Consider the following 20,830-nt stretch of genomic DNA (forward strand, 5'->3'; position numbering starts at 1 on the left):
AAATACATTTTTGTCTTGGTATCTTTACCTATTTGCTCAGGTTTGCTGTAATGGTTTGGATCATTTGATGCAATGCAACTTGTAGAAAACTGTGAATAAACTTTCGGGAAGTGAACGAAAATCTGGGACATGAGACTGACCTTGACTTCACCCTCTCATGTTTCATCTGTCAGTTCACCACCTGCTATCGTGATGAGTGGATGTACGATTTTTTCGCTCGTGGCCATGCCTAACCACGCATAGGTACACCCATTGTCTCGACCCAGACAGAAAATACAATCTTTTTCCTCCCTTGCAAAACACAAACAACCACCCTGTTTACGAGACAGCAATATATATTGCGAAAATAACAAGGTAAAATGATAAAGATGAACGTAAAATGATAGAGAAAGATGAACATGTTATGACGGAAGAAGTACGTTTTCCCCATCTGTAAATGTATTTATTTCTGCTTTGTATCTGTATTCGTAATAATTAGACTTATTGTTAGTTCTGAAACTGCATTACGATTCTATTTTTAGCCATTCTCATGGTGTGGGAGCTGGAAGTTGTGACACAACTTCCTTATTGCTAATCGGACTGACCCTCCACTTTATTCTCCCATGGCAGAGTCTAGCCTTGGAGGACGTGCAGTTTTCTCATTTAGGACTGAAAATTCAACTCTTTCGCTCCCTTTTCCAAGCATGGGCACAACGATAACGTAAAAAATAACTCGAAACTACCATAAATATATATCAAAAAGGTGAAAATGTATTCATAACATTTTTTGTTTTTTCAGCCATTCCTAACAGATTATGTACTGAAATCATTCGATATCACAGCACTGCACTTCTAAGTTAAATATGTACTGTTCTGGTATGTACTTGTAAGTTAAAGCACTGGTACCAGTTAACCTGATTTATATGACTACCTATGATCGGCGTCGGAATGTTTCCTTGTGTTTACGTACAGTATTTGTGTGTTGAAGTTTTGCTCTGGAGTACTGTATTTGTGAGTTATAACATTAAATAAACCTTCTAACCACTTAAAGTGCTTTCTAGTGATTACCAGTGACAGATAACAGCAAAACAACAGATTTGGGGGGTCTAGGGAGCAAAATACGGAGTAGTTTAAATATACGCGATTTCGCACCTAACACGGCACGGTAGGAACGAAACCCACGTGTTCCGTGCGAGTTACCTGTATATATATATACTAGTACATATAGAGGCAATATATATATATATATATATATATATATATATATATATACACTCAACCTTCAGCTATCACTCCCAATTGGTCCCACTATGGCTGCGCTATAGCCGAAACCGTGATAGCCGAATTGAAGAACTTATGGTAATAATTCTAATTGGTGCCATGACCTCAATATTTACCCCTAAGATACCTTTTTTGTACCACATATTAATATATAATAGTCTAAAAATGAGCATGTTTTATGATGTGATCACGATTCTTATAAATACCCCTCACAGTTGATTCATTGATGTTATGTTTCTTCCCCACACTTTGCTTGGTCTCACCATTCTCTATAAGTTTCACATTTCCAGTTTATCTGCATAACTTAAGTTCTTCCTCTTCTTTATTTCCCTGCCAGGTGCCGCAGCATTATGTTGGGTGATGGTAGGGGGACGGGGAGGGGGTACGTTGGCCATAGTCATGTCATAAAAAAGGTTATTGTTCTCGTTATCACTGTTCACGGTCTGAGGGCACACACTTGAATGGTTTGGAGGGCAGGAGACTCGGTTGGGCAGCCAATCAGTGCTCGGCTGGCGCTGACGTCACACGACCAATCACGGAGTGAAGCTTTTGTTGGCTGGGCGGAGCACTGGAGCCTGGCCTTTTTTAAATTTTCGAACATTTGCGATGCGCAATAGCAGGCATTTAGTGCATGATAACGGTATCTGGGTAGTTTTTTTATATAGGCGTGATAGCGAGATACGCTATAGCGGAACCCGTGATAGCTGAGGGTTGAGTGTATATATATATGGCAAGAGTGAAAGATGAGTTTTGGGCAAGTGTAGAAGCATGTATGGACAAATTTGAGAGGGGTGAGAGAGTGCTTTTGATTGCAGACATGAATGGTATAGTTGGGAATGTACGAGTGGATGAAGTAGTTGGTCAGTGCGGTGTGCCAGTTGAAGCAGATGGGAATGGTAGTGCTTTGGTGGACATCTGTGCTGGTAAGGGGTTGGCAATAGCCAACACCTACTTTCGACATAAGATGATCCACAGGTATACATGGAAAGTAATGAGGAGGATGGATGGTGAACTTGTTGAACGAACAGCAACGATAGACTATGTGTGTGTGGATGAGCGAATGAGAAGACAAGTGTTGGATGCAAGAGTGTGGAGAGGGTGGGGGAATGGAGTCTCAGACCATCACTTAGTGATGGCCAAGGTCAAGCTGCAAAGAAAATGCTTGAAGAGACGAAAGGGAAGACAAGAGGAACAGCTCCTGTGAGAATAGTGGAGAAGCTGCAAGACAGTGAGAAAATGGCACAGTATAAGACCATAGTGGAAGAAAGATTGGGAAGGTATGAGTTAGAGCAGATGGAAGGGGTGGAAGACGTATGTAAGATATTCACAGAAGAGATAGGCACAGCATGTGAGGTGGTTTGTGCTGCGAGGAGGAGATGTAGGGGTGTGCAAGGGACAGCATGGAGGAATGATGAGGTGAAAGGAGCTGTGGAACAAAAGAAGAAGGCATATAGTGAATGGCTAGCGAGTAGAGGTAGCAGAAAAAATGAGAGAGAGAAGAGCGAGGTATATGTGAGCAGGAGAAGGTAGGTGAAGAGACTGGTGAAGGAGCGTAAGAAGAAAGTGGATGAAGAATTTGGGAGGAATCTGAGTGTGAACTGCAGGGAGTAAGAAATTGTTTTGGAAGGAGGTAAAGAAAGTAAGGCAGTGTGAAAGGGGAAATAGTAGGGGAGAGAAAGATAGCAATAATAGATTGTTGGTGGAGAAGAGAGAGAAATTGAGGAGATGGAAGGAGCACTATGAGGATTTGTTGAATGTAGAGAGTGACAGCAGTGCGAGCATAAGTGGTTGGGGAATGGCTGGGAGAAGAAGAAATGAGTGGAGGGAGGAAGAGATCAATAGGATGGGAGGCTGTGGAAGCAATGAAGAAGACCAAGATGGGAAAAGCCCAAGGAATTGTTGGAGTGTGTGGCTAAATGCTGAGGTATGGGGGTGAGATTGTTGTGGAGTGGATATGGATGTTGTGTAGATTGGCTTGGGAAGAGGGAAGGGTTCCAGAGGACTGGAAATCAGGTATAATTGTTCCTTTATACAAAGGAAAAGGGGAGAGAGAAGTATGTGGTAACCATAGGGGTATTTGCCTTCTTAGTGTGACTGGAAAAATATATGGTAGAATACTCATTGATAGGGTTAGGCATATGACAGAGGAGCTAGTTGGAGAAGAACAAGGGGGATTTAGGAATGGAAAAGGGTATGTAGATCAGATATTTGTTCTAAGATGTTTAATGGAGAAGTATCTAGAGAAGGGAAAGAAAGTGTATGCTGCCTTCATGGACTTGGAGAATGCTTATGACAGAATAGATAGGCAAGGTATGTGGAAGGTATTAAGAATATATGGAGTGGAGGGGAAACTGTTGAGTGCTGTGAAGAGTATGTACGAAGGAACTAGGGCTATGGTGCGAGTGGATGGTGAGCTGAGGGAGTTCTTTGATCTGAATGTGGGACTGAAACAAGGTTGTGTGATGTCTACATGGCTGTTTAATATATACATGGATGGGGTTGTAAAGGAGGTGCAAAGCAGGGCAGTGGATGTGGGGAGTGGCTCTAATGAATGAGGGTGAGATTTCGAAGATTCCGATGTTGCTGTTTGCTGATGATACAGTACTGTTGAGTGAAGATGCATGGGAGTTGCAAGGTTTAGTGAATGAATCTGCGACAGATTTAGGAAGAGGAATCTGAAAGTTAATGTAAACAAGAGTAAAGTTATGGTGTTTGAGAGAAATGAAGTCACAGAATGTACAGTGAGGTTGGATGGTGAGGACATGGAGAATGTGAGTGCATTCAAGTACTTGGGTAATGTGATGAGTAAGGATGGAACGTTGGGGGATGAAGTGCGTGAAAGGGTACAGCAGGGAAAGAAGGTTGTTGGTTCACTGAAACCAGTGATGAGAAATAGGGAGGTGAGTATGGCAGAAGTCACTGCATGATAGTACTGTGATCTCTACCGTGACATATGGAAGTGAGGCGTGAAACCTTGCAAGAGGGAAACAAGTCAAGAGTGAATGCAATGGAAATGAGTTACTTGAGAGGAGCATGTGGAGTGACATGGAGGGACAGGTTGACGAATGAAGAAATGAAGGAACGTTGTGGGGTGGATGTGGATGTGGTTGAGAAGATAAAGAGAAATACACTGAGGTGGTCTGGACATGTGGAGAGAATGGAGAATGAAAGACTGACTAAGACGGTGTATGTAGGTGAGGTGGAGGGAGGGAGAGGGAGGGGTAAACTGAGGATGAGGTGGAGGGATGGAGTTGAGAGGTTTATGAGGGAGGGGGGTGTGAGCTGGGGGGAGGGTAGTCAAATGGTGGGTGACAGAGCGACTTGGAGGCGTTTTGTCTGTGGTCACCCTTTGCGGGATTAGGGCGTCGGGCTATAGATAGATAGACAGATATATATATACCGGTATATATAGATATATATATATATATATATATATGGAAAACATAAGTTGGGATAGTGTAGGTTTGAGCGAAACCCACAGAAAAGAAGAAAAAGTAATTCAGCTCAATGACAGTGGCCACCTATTTTACTGAAGAGAAAATGAAAGAGTTAGTGGTGTAAGATTTCTAATTAACAGAAATCTTGCAGACAACATTGTTTAAATTCAGCAGTGTATCTGACAAAGCAGCAGTGGTTATAATCAGACTGTGTAAAAAATATATCCTGAAAGTAATACAAGTATATGCACCAACTTCTCAGAGCTCAGATGAAGAAGTTGAAACATTCTATGATGACATCTCCCACATTATGGGAGAGGAAAAGACCACCTATACTATACTCACGGGAGACTTCAATGCAAAAGTTGGAGAATCAAAAAATGGAGAAGCATGTATGGGAAAATTTGGAGTGGGAGAAAGGAACGAAAGAGGAGAAATGCCGGTAAACTTTGCAGAAATGTTTATCATGAGAATAATGAACACATTCTTTCACAAAAGAACAGGAAGAAAGTGGACCTGGAGAAGCCCAAATCGAGAAACAAAGAATGAAATTGACTTCATTATAGCAGTTAAGAATAACACGATCACAAATGTTACAGTTATCAACAAAGTAAATATCGGAAGTGACCATAGAATGGTGGGTTGCACAGCAAGATTCAATTTCAAAAATGAAAGAAAGAAGATGATTAAAGATAAAAAGATAAGCCCAATAAAAGTCAATGAAAATAAAGCAGCTTTTCAGATGGAAATAAGGAACAGATTTCAGGCTCTCAGTAATGCTGAATGTGACACTGATGAGCTGAATGACTGACTAAAAGTGCAAAAAGAATCTACAGAGGTAGTAGGAAAACCTAATACAACCAAAGCCAAGAAGTATTCAGAAAAGACACATGAGCTTATGAAAAAAAGAAAGGAAATGAAAGTAAAAACAAAGAAAGTATAGAACGAGCGGAATTAAATAAGCTTATCAACAAAAGACAAAGAGAAGAAAAAAGAAAGAGAAACATGGATCAAAATAAAGAAACCACTAAAAGGGGAAAAAGTCTGAAGCAGGTCCGAAGTAAAATAGAACTTGGAAAGCAACATTTTTTTTTTTTTTTTTTTTTTTTTTTTTTTTTTAACCTATCCGACTCAAAAACGGTGAAACTATTCAATGCAGAGATAAAATGATGCAGAAAGTTGAAGAATTTTACGAAGAACTGTACGCATCAAAGACAGTAGTACCAACAGCTAACTTTCAGTTGACACAAGTGAAACACCTGAGGTAACACCATACGAAGTAAATAATTCTCTCAAAAATATGAAAAGAGGGAAAGCTTCAGGAGAAGATGGAATAGTAGCAGATTTACTATTGCATGCAGGAGTAGAAGTACTAAACAGGCTTGCTCACTTATTCACTCGGTGTATAAAAAGGAAGAAAATTCCCAAAACATGGTGTAATGCAACAGCTACTTTACAAAAAAGGTGACTCAAAAGACCTTAGTAACTATCAACCCATTAGCTTGCTATCAGTCATTTACAAACTCTTCACTAAAGTCCTTACAAACAGAATAACTACAAATCTGGAGGAAAACCAATCTGGTGAACAGGCAGGATTCCGAAGCGGGTACTTGAACACTAATCATCTACACACAATGAATCTGCTAATTGAGAAAATTACAGAATATAATAAATCACTGTGCTTAGGTTTTGTTGATTATGAAAAGGCTTTCGACTCAGTGGAGCATATAGCAATTATAAATTCACTGCGAGAACAAGGAGTGAACCAGAACATTGTACAACTGCTCGAAAACATATACAAAGAGGGAACTGCTACAGTTAAATTACATAAGGACTCAAAAAACTTAAAACTGAGAAGGGTGTGCATCAGGGTGATACAATTTCACCAAAGTTATTTACAGCATGCCTAGAAAGTATTTTCAGATAGCTAGACTGGGACAACAAAGGAGTGAACATTGATGGAGAAAAGCTAAACCACAGAAGATTTGCAAATGACACTGTCCTAATCTCAGAAACAGCACAGACATTGCAAGAAATGTTAAATGACCTGAACAAAGAAAGTCTCAAAGTAGGGCTAAAAACGAACTGGAGTAAAACTAAAGTAATGTTTAATCCTCAAACACCAAAGAGCATCATCAGAATAAGTGGAGAAATTCTTGTAGAAGTTGGGGAGTACAATTACCTGGGACAAATACTAAAATTAACGAAAGATAATGATAGTGAAAAAAAAAAAAGATGCATTACAATTGGATGGAAAGCTTTCGGTAAACATAGGGACATTATGAAAAGCAGCTTGCCAGCTTGTATGAAACAAAGAGTATATAACGAATGTATAATTCCAGCTATGACGTATGGTTGTGAGACTTGGAAACTGACAAAATCGATGGAAAATAAATTTATTCATTCTCACAGAGCAATGGAAAGGTCAATGCTGGGAATATCATTAAGACACAGGAAAAGATCAACTTGGGTGAGAAAGCAGATAAAAGTCAAAGATTTTATAGAAGTTATAAGAACGTTGTGGTAGGTGGGGGCACTCACCATCCACTCACTTGATGTAGTGCTGCTGTCTGGTGTCTGCCCTTTCCTCTCCTCCATCCTTCTTTCCTTCCATCATCTTCTGTCTTTCTTTCCTTCATTCTTTCCTCATCCTTCTGCCTACAGGTAACTTTACACTCCCTCTTCTGTCTTTCTTTCCTTCTTTCTTTCCTCTTCCTTCTGCCTGTGGGTGACTCTACACTGAGTGACAAGAATGGTTTCCTGTACACCAGGAAACCATTTAGTACGCTGGGTGGTAACCATATAAACAAATTTTGGCGCCTGGTGGTTTAGTGGGTAATTATTGCGCTCCAATCGGATTGAGACGGTGAAGGTTTACATCCAAAGGGTGGTTGGGGTTGATTGCTCATGTAATGCCACTCAGGGATGAGTGAGGCTGGTCACTATCATCTTAAATGTCAGGACCAACTTGCCTAGCCCCGGGCTTCTGCACTCCTCGTGGGACAATGTAGGATTGGATGATGGATGGATGGATAAAAGAACAGAAATGGAGGCGGGCAAGCCATGTAGCGAAAATAGGGGATAATCGATGGAGCAAGAGGTTAACTGACTGGACACCAAGAGATTGTAAGCGTTACAGAAAAAGGCCAGACAGGAGGTGGAGGGATGAAACAGAAAAATTTGCAGGGAAAACGTGGCACAGACTGGCTCAGTCAAGGAATTCTTGGAGAAGGTTGGGGGAGGCCTTTGTTCAGCAGTGGACTTGTAGTAGCTGATGATATATATATATATATATATATATATATATATATATATATATATATATATATATAAATAACAGAATGGAGGAAAGAAAAACAAATGAATAAAAAATAATAATCTATACACCAGATTACTGATGTCCTCTGTTCATAAAATATCTGTAACAGTTAGACTTGAACAGCTGTGGGTTGAAATTTGGAGGGGAACAATTCTGGGGAAGCGAGTTCCAGAGAGATGCAGTTCGGGAAATGAAAGAATTCTGATAGGCAGATGTTCTGCAAAATGGCTGAGTGACATTCCAGTCATGAGCCCTACCAGATGCCCAAGTAGCACAAGGGAAGGCAAGGAGAGGTGGCACCATGGATGCAACTTCGTCTCAGCATTTGCCAAAAAAATATCTGTAAAATAATGCAAGGGAGGCAACATTCCTTCTTATTTGCAGGGGAGGTAGTTTATTTGTAATGACAGGGTTCTTAATAATTCAACAGCTTTGTTCTTAATTTTGTCTAGTTGTTTTAATGCAACCTTTCCACATCCATTCCACAAGGGTGAGCAATATTCAAGCTGAGAGTGAATATGACTCTTATAAATTATAGCTGACTGCTCATCAGCGAAGAAGTCACAGACTCTGTACAATAATCCAAGTTTCTTTGAGGCGGTTTTAGCAAGTGATCTAACATGAGAGGTCCAGCTGAGGACATTGTTAAGTGAGATGCCAAGAATTTCAATACTTGTGGAGATGGGAATATTAGTAGCACTGAAGGTAATGTACGAATCTGGCAATATCCGTCTATTTGTCTATCTATCTATCTATCTATAGCCCGACGCCCTAATCCCACAAAGGGTGACCACAGACAAAATGCCTCCAAGTCGCTCTGTCACCCACCATTTGACTACCCTCCCCCCAACTCACCCCCCCCTCCCTCATAAACCTCTCAACTCCATCCCTCCACCTCATTCTCAGTCTACCCCTCCCTCTTCCTCCCTCCACCTCACCTACATACACCCTCTTAGTCAGTCTTTCATTCTCCATTCACTCCACATGTCCAAACCACCTCAGTGTATTTCTCCTAATCTTCTCAACCACATCCACATCCACCCCACAACGTTCCTTCACTTCCTCATTCGTCAACCTGTCCCTCCATGTCACTCCATATGCTCCTCTCAAGTATTCCACTGCTCTCACTCTAGACTTGTTCCCCTCTTGCAAGGTCCACGCCTCGCTTCCATAAGACAGGGCAGGGATCACAATACTATCATGCAGTGACTTCTTAACTTCCATACTCACCTCCCTATTTCTCATCACTGGTTTCAGTGAACCAACAACCTTCCTTCCCTGCTGTACCCTTTCACTCACTTCATCCCCCAACATTCCATCCTTACTCATCACACTACCCAAGTACTTGAATGCACTCACATTCTCCATATCCTCACCATCCAACCTCACTGTACATTCTGTGACTTCATTCCTCTCAAACACCATAACTTTACTTTTGTTTACATTAACTTTCAGCTTCCTCCTCCTACACACTGTCCCAAATTCATTCACCAAACCTTGCAACTCCCATGCATCTTCACTCAACAATACTGTATTATCAGCAAACAACAACACCGGAAGCTTCCAAATCTCACCCTCATTCATTAGAGCCACCCCCACATCCACTGCCCTACCCTGCACCTTCTTTACAACCCCATCCATGTATATATTAAACAGCCATGGAGACATCACACAACCCTGTTTCAGTCCCACATTGAGATCAAAGAACTCACCCAGCTCATCATCCACTCGCACCGTAGCCCTAGCTCCTTCGTACATACTCTTCACAGCATTCAACAATTTCCCATCCACTCCATATATTCTTAATACCTTCCACATACCTTCCCTATCTATTCTGTCATAAGCTTTCTCCAAGTCCATGAAGGCAGCATATACTTTCCCTTCTCTAGATACTTCTCCACTAAACATCTGAGAACAAATATCTGATCTACACACCCTTTTCCCTTCCTAAATCCCCCTTGTTCTTCTCCAACTAGCTTCTCTGTCATATGTCTAACCCTATCAATGAGTATTCTACCATATATTTTACCAGTCACACTAAGAAGGCAAATACCCCTATGGATACCACATACCTCTCTCTCCCCTTTTCCTTTGTATAAAGGAACAATTATACCTGATTTCCAGTCCTTTGGAACCCTTCCCTCTTCCCAAGCCAATCTACACAACCTCCATAACCACTCCACAACAATCTCATCCCCATACCTCAGCATTTCACCACACACTCCATCAATTCCTGGGGCCTTTCCCAACTTGATCTTCATTGCTTCCACTACTTCTGTCCTACTGATCTCTTCCTCCCTCCTCTCATCTCTTCTTCTCCCATCCATTCCTCAACCACTTATACTCACACTGCTGTCACCCTCTACATTCAACAATTCCTCAAAGTGCTCTTTCCATCTCCTCAATTTCTCTCTCTTCTCCACCAACAATCTATTATTCCTATCTTTCACTCCCCTACTATTTCCCCTTTCACCCTGCCTTACTTTCTTTACCTCCTTCCAAAACAATTTCTTACTCTCCCTCCAATTCACACTCAGATTCCTCCCAAACTCTTCATCCACTTTCTGCTTACGCTCCTTCACCAGTCTCTTCACCTACCTTTTCCTGCTCACATATACCTCTCTCTTCTCTTTCTCATCTTCTCCCCTACCTCTACTCGCTAACCATTCACTATATGCCTTCTTCTTTTGTTCCACAGCTCCTTTCACCTCATCATTCCACCATTCTGTCCCTTGTACACCCTTGCATCTCCTGACTCCACAAACCACCTCACATGCTGTGCCTATCTCTTCCGTAAATATCTTACATACGTCTTCGACCCCTTCCATCTGCTTTAGCTCATACCTTCCCAATCTTTCTTCCACTATGCTCTTATACTCTGCCATTTTCTCACTATCTTGCAAATTCTCCACTCTTCTCACAGGAGGTGTTTCCTCCTGTCTTCCTCTTCGTCTCTTCAACCATTTTCTTTGCAGCTTTACCTTGGCCATCACTAAGTGATGGTCCGAGACTCCATTCCCCCACCCTCTCCACACTCTTGCATCCAGCACTTGTCTTCTCATTCGCTCATCCACACACACGTAGTCTATCATTGCCTTTCGTTCAACAAGTTCACCATCCATCCTCCTCATTACTCTCCATGTATGCCGGTGGATCATCTTATGTCGAAAGTAGGTGTTGGCTATTGCCAACCCCTTACCAGCACAGATGTCCACCAAAGCACTACCATTCCCATCTACTTCAGCTGGCACACCCCACTGACCAATCACTCCACCCACTCGTACATTCCCAACTTTGCCATTCATGTCCCCAATCAAAAGCACTCTCTCGCTCCTCTCGAATTTGTCCATACATGCTTCTACTCTCGCCCACAACTCATCTTTCACTCTTGCCACTCAGTCCTCTGTCGGAGCATACACACATACAATCGCCCACGCTTGTATACCTACTTTCATCCTCACCCATACAATCCTTGCACCCACTGTTCCATACTCTTTCATATTCTCCTTCCACTTCTTGCTTATCATCAGACATACTCCCTCTCTTGCTCTCTCATTCTCATTAACTCCCGCACAAATACCTAAACCATATTCCCATTCTCTCACCCTTTCACTTCTCCATTTAGTTTCAGTCAATCCACATATATCCACCCTTGCATCCTCAAACACCTGAACAATCTCTCTCTCTTTCACTTCATCATTCACTCCTCTCACATTCCACGTTCCCACCCCCAGAATGTCCTTTGTCCGTTCCTTAGTCGTCAATGTATGGTCCGTCCTGGTCCGAGGTGCTTTATTCACTTATTTAGTTAGTTCTTTTTACGGGGTGGGGCACTAACACACCATCAACCCTTTTAGTTGTCTCGTATGACAAGCAGGGATACTGGGGGAGTATTCTTGAAACTCCCCTACCCCCAGGGGGGGGTATATATATATAGTTTTACTAGCATTAAAAGAGACAAGGTTGTTTTGTCCCCATTCACTGATCGTACATAGGTCTTCATTTATGGAGATGGCTGTACTGAGCTGAGAGGGAGAGATTTGTAAATGGGTGTCCGAGTGTGAATGAAATATGTAGTGTTGAGTCATCTGCGTATGAGTGGATGGGACTGTGGGTGACAGATAAGAGATCATTAATATGAACCAGGAATAGGGTTGGTGCCAGAACTGACCCCTACGGCATGCCGGCGTTAATTGAGTGGAAATTGGAATATACATCATCTACTTTTACTCTTATTTTCCTGTCACTAAGATATGAAGAAATCAAAGGAACAAAAGACATTAGTCCATAGCAAGGGAGTCTGGACAGCAGGGAACAGTGCCATACTCTGTCGAAAGCTTTACAAATATCAAGGGCTACTGCATGAGTTTCTCCATGTAGATCAATTGATTGATGGATGGTATGAGTTAGGAGATTGAGTATGTCAATGGTGGATCTTTTGTGGCGAAAACCATATTGTCTATCACTGATTAAGTTGTTGGATTAAAGATGTTTAACAGTGTGCTTATTAATTAAAGTTTCAGATACCTTACCAAGAGAAGATGTGACAGCTATTGGTCTGTAATCAGAGGGGTCAGAGGAACTTCCTTTCTTCAGAATTGGGTGGATATTGGCTTCTTTCCATGAATTTGGGAATAAACAAGTACGTATGCATAGTCTGAATTATTTAGCTAGAACAGAGGCAAGTTCAGGGGAACAGTTTTTCAAAACAATTAGCAGAATTCCATCTGGGCCTGGAGCTTTGTTGGTAGGTAAACTGTCTAGGATGGATTTTACATATCTTGTCTGCATTTTAAGTGGGGCAATTTCGGGAGAGTCAAGTCCTAGTACTGGGACATTCTGGCTGGTATCATCTATGGTAGAATTTCTGGGAAATGTACTGGCAAAAATATCCGCTTTCCCACACAGGTCATTTGTAATGTTGCCATCTGAAGATTTTAGCGGGTGAATGGAAGATGATTTGTTAAAGTTATTATTGAAAGAATTAAGAGTTGACCAGAATATTCAATTGTCATTAGGGTTGTTAAGTAGTTCTGATGCTTGCTTTTCAAGAAAGTTTGATTTAGCTAGATTTAATACAGCTTTTGCATGATTTCTAGCAATTTTAAATTGACAGAGTGATTCAGTTATTTTTTTTTTTTTTTTTAAGTATTATATACAGTACTGGTATATATATATATATATATATATATATATATATATATATATATATACAGTTACCTCTCAACTAACACGAGTTTAAAAAACGCGTTTTCAGTTTAACATGACCAAACTATTTAAGGAGATATTTAACTAACAGGGGTTTCTTGATTTAACAAGACTTTACATGTACGTGATGGTTTCAAATTAGCCGCACGTGCCTTGGACAGTCCCGAGCTGATAGACTGTGTGTGGCAGTTTATGCATAAATACAATTTTTTATTCGTCTGTTGCTTAAACTGGTTTTATTCGAACTATAATATTCGAAAATGAAGTTTGGCCCATTGTGAGCAATCTGGCTCATTTTCAGACAAAATTTGGCCAGGAAAGTGATGGTAGATCTAAATTGTTACAACTTGATGCTGCAGAACAGAAAGAAGAAAACCACTCAGACCAAGACAGAGCAGTTCTTTATGAAGATGACAGAAAACTTAAGGGGGTTATCTTCATCACCAGTAGCACGGGAGTCAGAGGAAGAGGAAGAGCAGCAGATCAAGGAGGGACAACAAATTTAGGGTGGGGAGCAGCGGGAGGTGGGATAGCGGGGTAAGGAGGGACAGCAGCAGATGAAGAGTGATGCACAGATGAAGTGAGGCTGTGTTGTTATTGTTTGTGACCTACTTACTGTAATGAAAATGTTGCTTACACTGTAGTGTTTTTATGACCTACTAATGCATTAATAATGTTGAGGAACTTTCACAATGCCGTGAATGAAGCAGAAATGAAAGAGAATCCACGTAAAAAAAGGAAAACAGTATGTATTTGGGGAGAAGTAAACAACGCTGCGGCCCAACTAGGGCTCGAATGTTTATTTCTCCCCAGCTATACTGTACTGTTTTTGTTTTTTACGTGGATTTACCTTCAAATTAATATTGTTGCTTTTAAGTTTAGAGTAGCATAATCCCCCAAATGGTTAGACTTTCCCAGAGTTCAGGAACGTAACCCCCAATATTACCATTGTTTCTTATGGGAAAATTATGTTTAAAAAACGCGTTTTTAACTAACGCGACCTCTCCAGGAACCTAACCCTCGCGTTATTTGAGAGGTTACTGTATATACTGTATACATATATATACAGTATATATACCTATTTTTGAGCATTTAATGAAGCATCGAGGTCTCCCTTGGCAGTGATTATCAACGACCTCTTCGACTGGCCGCATTGTTTACCAGCCATCACTCCAACTGGACGTGTCAGTGCATCTCATGTCAAGACTATGGAAAACTTGATCTATCTATCTATTTATTGCCAGACACCTCAATCCTGTTTGAGGTGGCCATAAACAAATCGCCTCCATGTCACCCTGTCCCCCGCCATTTCACTGCCCTGCTCCCAACTCACACCCCCCTCTCTCATATACGGTACCTCTCCACCCCATCCCTCCATCTCATCCTCAGCCTCCCCATCCTTCTTCCCCCCTCCACCTCACTCACATTCTCTTTGTCAGTCTTTCACCCTCCATCCTCTCCACATGGCCAAACCACCTCATTGTGTTCCTCATAACGCTTCCTATCACATCCACATCCACACCACAACGCTCCTTTATATCCTCATTCGTCAGCCTGTCTCTCCATGTGACTCCACAGGCTCCTCTTAAATAACTCATTTCCACTGCTCTCACTCTTGACTTGTGTCCTTCCAACAACGTCCAAGCTTCACTTCCATATGTTAGAGTTGGTATCACAATACTCTCATGTAGTAACTTTTTCACTTCCATGCCCACTTCCCTGTTTCTTATCACTGCTTTCAAGGAACCAGCAACTTTTCTTCCCTGCTGTACCCTTTCAAGCACTTCACCCTCCAAACCTCCATCCTTACTCATCACACTACCGAAGTACTTAAACGTACTCACATTTTCCAATTCCTCACCATCCAACCTCGCTGTACAGTCACTGACTTCACCTCTCTCAAAGACCATCACTTTACTCTTCCCTACATTCACCTTTAGATTCCGTTTCTTACACACTTTCCCAAACTCATCCACCAAGCCTTGCAGCTCCCCTTCGTCTTCACTCAACACAGTATCATCTGCACACAAGAGTACAGGGAGTTTCCAAACACTATCCTCTCTCACCAGGGCCACTCCAACATCCACTACCCTACCTTGTACCTCTTCTATTACCCCATCCATGTACAGATTGAACAACCATGGACACATGACACATCCCTGTTTCAACCCAACCTTCAAAGAGAAAAATTCACTTAGTTCACCATCCACACGCACTGCAGCCTTAGCACCATCATACATACAGTGCTCGTCAGAAGTATGGAGCGCCCTGCGTCTCTCCTGAGAAACAAACCTTTTAACATTGAAAAAACATATAAATAATGTATTTTATTTACCTTTAGTGCTTCGTAGGGTAGCCTTTACATTTCTTCACGGACCTGAGACGTCTTGGAAGTGAAAGGGCGAGGCTCCTGAGGTGCTGGAGGGGTATTTTGTCCCAGGAGTCACGAATGGCGGCTTCCAGCTTAGGCAGAGAGCTCACGTCCTTCCCTTGGAGACTCTTCTTTACGAGGTACCAGAGGTTTTCAATCGGGTTGAGGTCTGGGCTATTTCCTGGCCAGTCTGTCATGAATGATACCTCACAGTCACGAAGCCAATTGGTGACCGATTTGGCCTTGTGAGCAGGTGCACCGTCCTGCTGAAACACTCGTGCACCTGTTAGCTCGAAGGAGTCTGGTAAATGATCACACAGAAGCTCCAGGTAAACATCCTGATTCACTCTGAGGTTCTTGGGAAGTACAACAAGCTTCCCCAAACCCTTCCCTGAGAAACAACCCCATACCATGAGTGAATCAGGATGTTTAACTGTGCTTTCTACATACCGTGGGTCAAGTGGGTCACTACCTTTGCGTGCTCCTCTGTTACAGGTAACACTAAACGTTGCCTCATCAGACCACAACACTGACAACCAATGCTCCTCACCCCAGTTTAGATATTTATTAGCAAAGGCAAGCCTACGAATTCTCTGGCTGCTAGAGAGAAGAGGCTTTTTCACAGGCCTGTGACTTGTGTAACCAAGCTCATGCACCCTACGAGACACTGTTCTCACTGACACCTCACCAAACACTTCTGGGTTGCTCTCCTTAATTTTCCTTGCACTCACACGAGGATTAAACTCCACTGCACGTTTTAAAACATTAACAGACCTTGGGGAAGTTTTCCTAGGCCTACCAGACCTCGGTTTCTTTGTGGGAACTTCACCACTGTTTTCCTCCTGAAACCGCGCACACCAACGACGCACTTTCGATCATGCCACACCAACCAATTCACTAATTTCCTTTGTCTGGTGGCCTGCCTCCTTTAGAGCAATGATCTGGGATATGATTTCACTCGATAGTTCACGGGTAGGTGCCATAACAAAGTTTTAAAGGGCAAAACACTGCGGGACACTCGGTAAAAAATGGCGCAATTTGAGAGGGACACTCGGCGGAGTTCCTCTCTCTCAGGCAGCCCGTGGGCGACTGAGGCGGGAACCAACCAGCGTGTCGGAAGGCCTCAGGCTACCGTGACGTCATGCTCGGAGCTCAAACTTGTGGCTCAGTTCTTACCCCCAAAAATGGGTGATTCTTTTTGGGCCATAAGTATTGCGCGCCCGGCGGACAACGCTGAATACTTCTGACGAGTACTGTACTCTTCACAGCATTCAACAACTTCCCATCTACTCCATATAGTCTTAATACTTTCCACAATCTTTGTCTATCCACCCTGTCATATGCTTTCTCCAAATCCATGAAAGCCACATACAACTTCTTTCCCTTCTCTAGAAACTTTTCCACTAAGGATCTAAGAATGAATATCTGATCTACACAACCTCTTCCCTTCCTAAAGCCTCCCTGTTCTTCTCCAACTAATTCCTCTGTTCTTTCACTAACTCTATCAATAAGTATCCTACCATATACTTTTCCTATTAGACCGGTACTAAGAAGACAAATGCCCCTACGATTACCACACACTTCTTTTTCCCCTTTTCCTTTGTACAAGGGAATAATTATACCCGACTTCCAATCCTCCGGGACTCTACCTTCCTCCCAGGCCAATCTGCACATCCATTCTACTACTAACTCTCCCCCATACTTCAGCATTTCACCACACACTCCATCAATTCCCGGGGGTTTCCCCAATTTAACTTTCTTCATAGCTTTCACAACTTCTATCCTACTGATTTCTTCCTGTCTTCTCACCTCCCTCCTTCTCCCAGCCACTTATACTCGCATTACTTCCATCCTGTATGTTCAATTCCTTAAAGTGTTCTCTCCATCTGCTCATTTTTTCTCCCTTCTCCACTAGTAATCTACCATTTTTATCTTTCACTCCCCTGCTAACCTCACTTCCACCCTGTCTTACTCTCTTCACCTCTTTCCAGAACATTTTCTTACAGTCCCTCCATTTTACACTCAAATTCCTCATCCACTCTCTTCTTACTCTCTCTTACTAATCTTTCACCTCTCTCTTTCTTTCTACATATAACTCTCTCTTCCGCCTCTCAACTTCTTCCACGCCCCATATTTCTCATCCATTCATTGTATGCTTTCTTCTTTTGTGCAACAGCCTGTCTCACCTCTTCAGTCCACCACGCTGTTCCTTGCACCCTCCTCCGTCTTCTCTTCCTCCCATACACCATATCACATGCTGCACATATTTCTTTTGTAAATATCCTGCACACACTTTCCACGTCCCCCATCTGCTCCAATTCATATATGCCTAATCGTTCCTCCACTTCTCTCTTATACTCTGCCTTTTTCTCAAACTCTTGTAACCTTTCCACTCTCCTTGCAACTACTCCTTCCTCTTGTCTTTCCCTTCTTCAATTTCTCCATCTTACTTGGATCCTAATTCTGGCCATCACCAAGTAGTGATCAGAAAGTCCACTCCCCGAACCTCTATAAGCTCTTGCATCCATTACACATCTTCGCATCCTTTCATCCACACACACATAATCAATCATTGCCTTTTTTTCATTCAGTTCACCACCCACCCTTCTCATCACTCGCCATGTATATATACCTGTGGATCATTTTATGCCTGAAGAGGGTATTGGCTATCACCAACCCCCTCCCAGCACAAATGTCCACTAACGCACTGCCGTTCTCATCTATCTCAGCAGGCATACCCCACTCATCAACTATTCCATCCACCTTCACAATCCCTACTTTACCAAACCTACTAACCAAAGAGGCCAACTTAACCTAACTTGCGTTTGATGGCCAGCTTCCAAATTCAAAACTGTGCGTTAGGAATGCTAAATATGGCCAGGCATTGGTAGATGTCAGCAGAATATTTACGTATTCTAAATCCTTATTGACAGTATAGTTTTCAGATGTATGTTTATAAAAATGCCCAGTAGCTGTGACAATCCATGGAAAAGAACTTGTAACCTGTGAAAGTCTCCATAGAAAATAGGGAAAAGCCATGCCTGTTTGGTAAAGAATTACCGGCATATTACTTCTCATGTACAGTTTTTGTTGGATAAAATAACCAGATAACTATCTGTGCTTCATACGGAACTAAAATTACTTGCCTGAAGATTATGACATTGTACCGTAAGACAATTGCAATCGCCAAGCCTGTGTGGTAATGATTCACCAAATTGCCAAGTAAATATATGACTTTGTGCTAATATTCACATTTCAACTTCGAGCTTATTATGTTTAAAACGTCCTTCTAGCAGCATCTGAAATACCGGTCATCATACAGCTGGAAAAATATTACAAGCATTGCATATACTGATCAGAAAACCATAACAGCTACCAGACAAGTCACTGCAAGTCACTTATCAAATTATCGGCTGACAGATAAATGTAGAGAAATATGTCCTTTTATTCTCTCTACACCAAACACTGCTTTGTCAAAAAATAATATAATGTTTCCCCGTTGGCCTCCATTACCTTTTGATGCCGGTAATCTCAAGGAACGGATAGCAAAGCTTGTACAAACGGTCTATACGTATGCAAAGCCAGACTTCACTTACACACTCCTCCAGTCACTGTGTTTGTTGACAAGATAGTCGTCAGTCGTCACCGCCACCACTGCCATCTAGGGTCGCCTCGCGGCACTCAGTTGGACGTCCATTCATGTTTTCGAAACTTTCAAGCTGAAACATTTTTGTCTATCTATCTATCTATTGCCAGACGCCATAATCCCTTACGGGGTGTAACGTCAGTAAATACAAAGTCGCACCTCTCAGATGTCAACAAAAAAATTGGAGTAGGAAAGTACTCCAAATATACAAATAATTTAACGAATCATCTTCCAAAGCTACACTGAATCTAGTTTTCTGATAATATTTACTGAAATATACCTGTGACATTTGCGACGTGATTTTTCGGTCAGGCAACAAGTTAAACAACTATACTCATCTTCATTCCTCTATCTTTTCATGCATTCTTCGAAGGGACTCAAACACAACGTTGGGCCAATAAAGGTGTTTTAAGGGTCGGCTTCCCGTCCCTTAAAGTGTGTAGCTGGGCTCTCTTTCTAGACAGGAGCTTAGACAAATAGGAGACCGGCAGGACACAAAAACTCAAGGCAACAACCTTACACGCGTATTACTAAGTTGTACAGTGGAACGAGTAGATGTCACGGATACAGATACTAAAATGCAGCAGGACATCAAAACAGACCGCAACGAGCCACCAGAAGGAGCCCACGGAGAAGTGTACACGGTGCGAATGAGCTCCGGGCGGAAACGGCTCAAGTCCACCTGGGCCGCGCTCCCCTATGACACGGAACTCGCCCGCCGCCACCATAGCAGGAACACAAGTCAGGCCCCACGGCCTCCCGTGGTCTCCATTCCTTGCGCCTGGCCCTGGAGCAGACGCACCTGATGGACCCTAGTCCGGACTGGTGCCGCAGCCCTCCCCTGACGGCGCCCTTTGACACTAGGGACCGCAGCCCGCTGTCCCTCCAGGCCCTCCCCAGGACGCCCGGGCGCGACCTCTCCACGCCCCCTAGGCGGTCTAAGGCCTCCACCTCAGGCCGGGACCTACACCAGCGGTTCCGGGAATTATTCGGCCCCAGTCCTGAGGGCCATACTCCTGAGCCCAGTCCGAAGACCGCCGGCTCTTCCGTCCCCTGCAGCCCTGGATGTGAGAGGACACCCCTGCGCACAGTCCCGTGCCCTCTCAGCACTCCCTCTCTTGACGGTGCCTTCTCCCCGGCCTAAGTCACGCCGGTGTACTGCCCTGTCACCCACCACAGATAAGTTTACTGTGTAATGTGTTGCCCTCAGTATAAGTGAGGTGCCTTAGGTTAGGGGGAGGCGGTGGTTCAATCGGTAGAGAGGTGGCTTGCAGTCCTACCGGACCCAGGTTCAAATCTCCGCTGGAACAGGGAACAGTTTAGGGATTTGAATTTCATTACGGCAGACTTTACCGATCTACCAGAAGACCCGCCGACATGTCGTAAAAATACCCCCGCTAATACCAATACACCAGTCCTGTATGAGACAGCCCTAGCATGTATTCAATATGGACAGTGGGTGTTAGCGCCGAAGTGGTGACATGTAGAGGTGTTCGATATGTAGGAGGACTACTGGGCCTTGATAGCAGGCTGGGAAGCCTATGCCCAGAGTCGAGCACATAAAAAAAAAAAAAAAAGTAGACAGTGCC

The 20,830-nt window shown here is 42.8% G+C and overlaps 1 protein-coding gene across 3 annotated transcripts in view; it reads right to left on the minus strand.

Moving 5' to 3' along the window:
* Positions 1–19,243, minus strand: part of LOC145403197 (E3 ubiquitin-protein ligase RNF34) — a 214,781-nt gene extending 195,538 nt beyond the window's left edge. For 2 of the 3 annotated variants that reach the window (XM_080275012.1, XM_080275010.1), the window contains exon 1: positions 19,109–19,203. The gene's annotated coding sequence lies outside the window, so the exon portion shown is untranslated. Of the gene's footprint in view, positions 1–19,108 lie in introns of all 3 variants that reach the window. The other variant, XM_080275011.1, reaches the window with a different exon arrangement.
* Between the last annotated feature and the right edge of the window lie 1,587 nt (positions 19,244–20,830).

Source organism: Coenobita brevimanus, chromosome 60 (assembly GCF_032717465.1).
Source record: "Coenobita brevimanus isolate Jiangsu-jjx chromosome 60, ASM3271746v2, whole genome shotgun sequence".
NCBI lineage: Eukaryota > Metazoa > Arthropoda > Malacostraca > Decapoda > Coenobitidae > Coenobita > Coenobita brevimanus.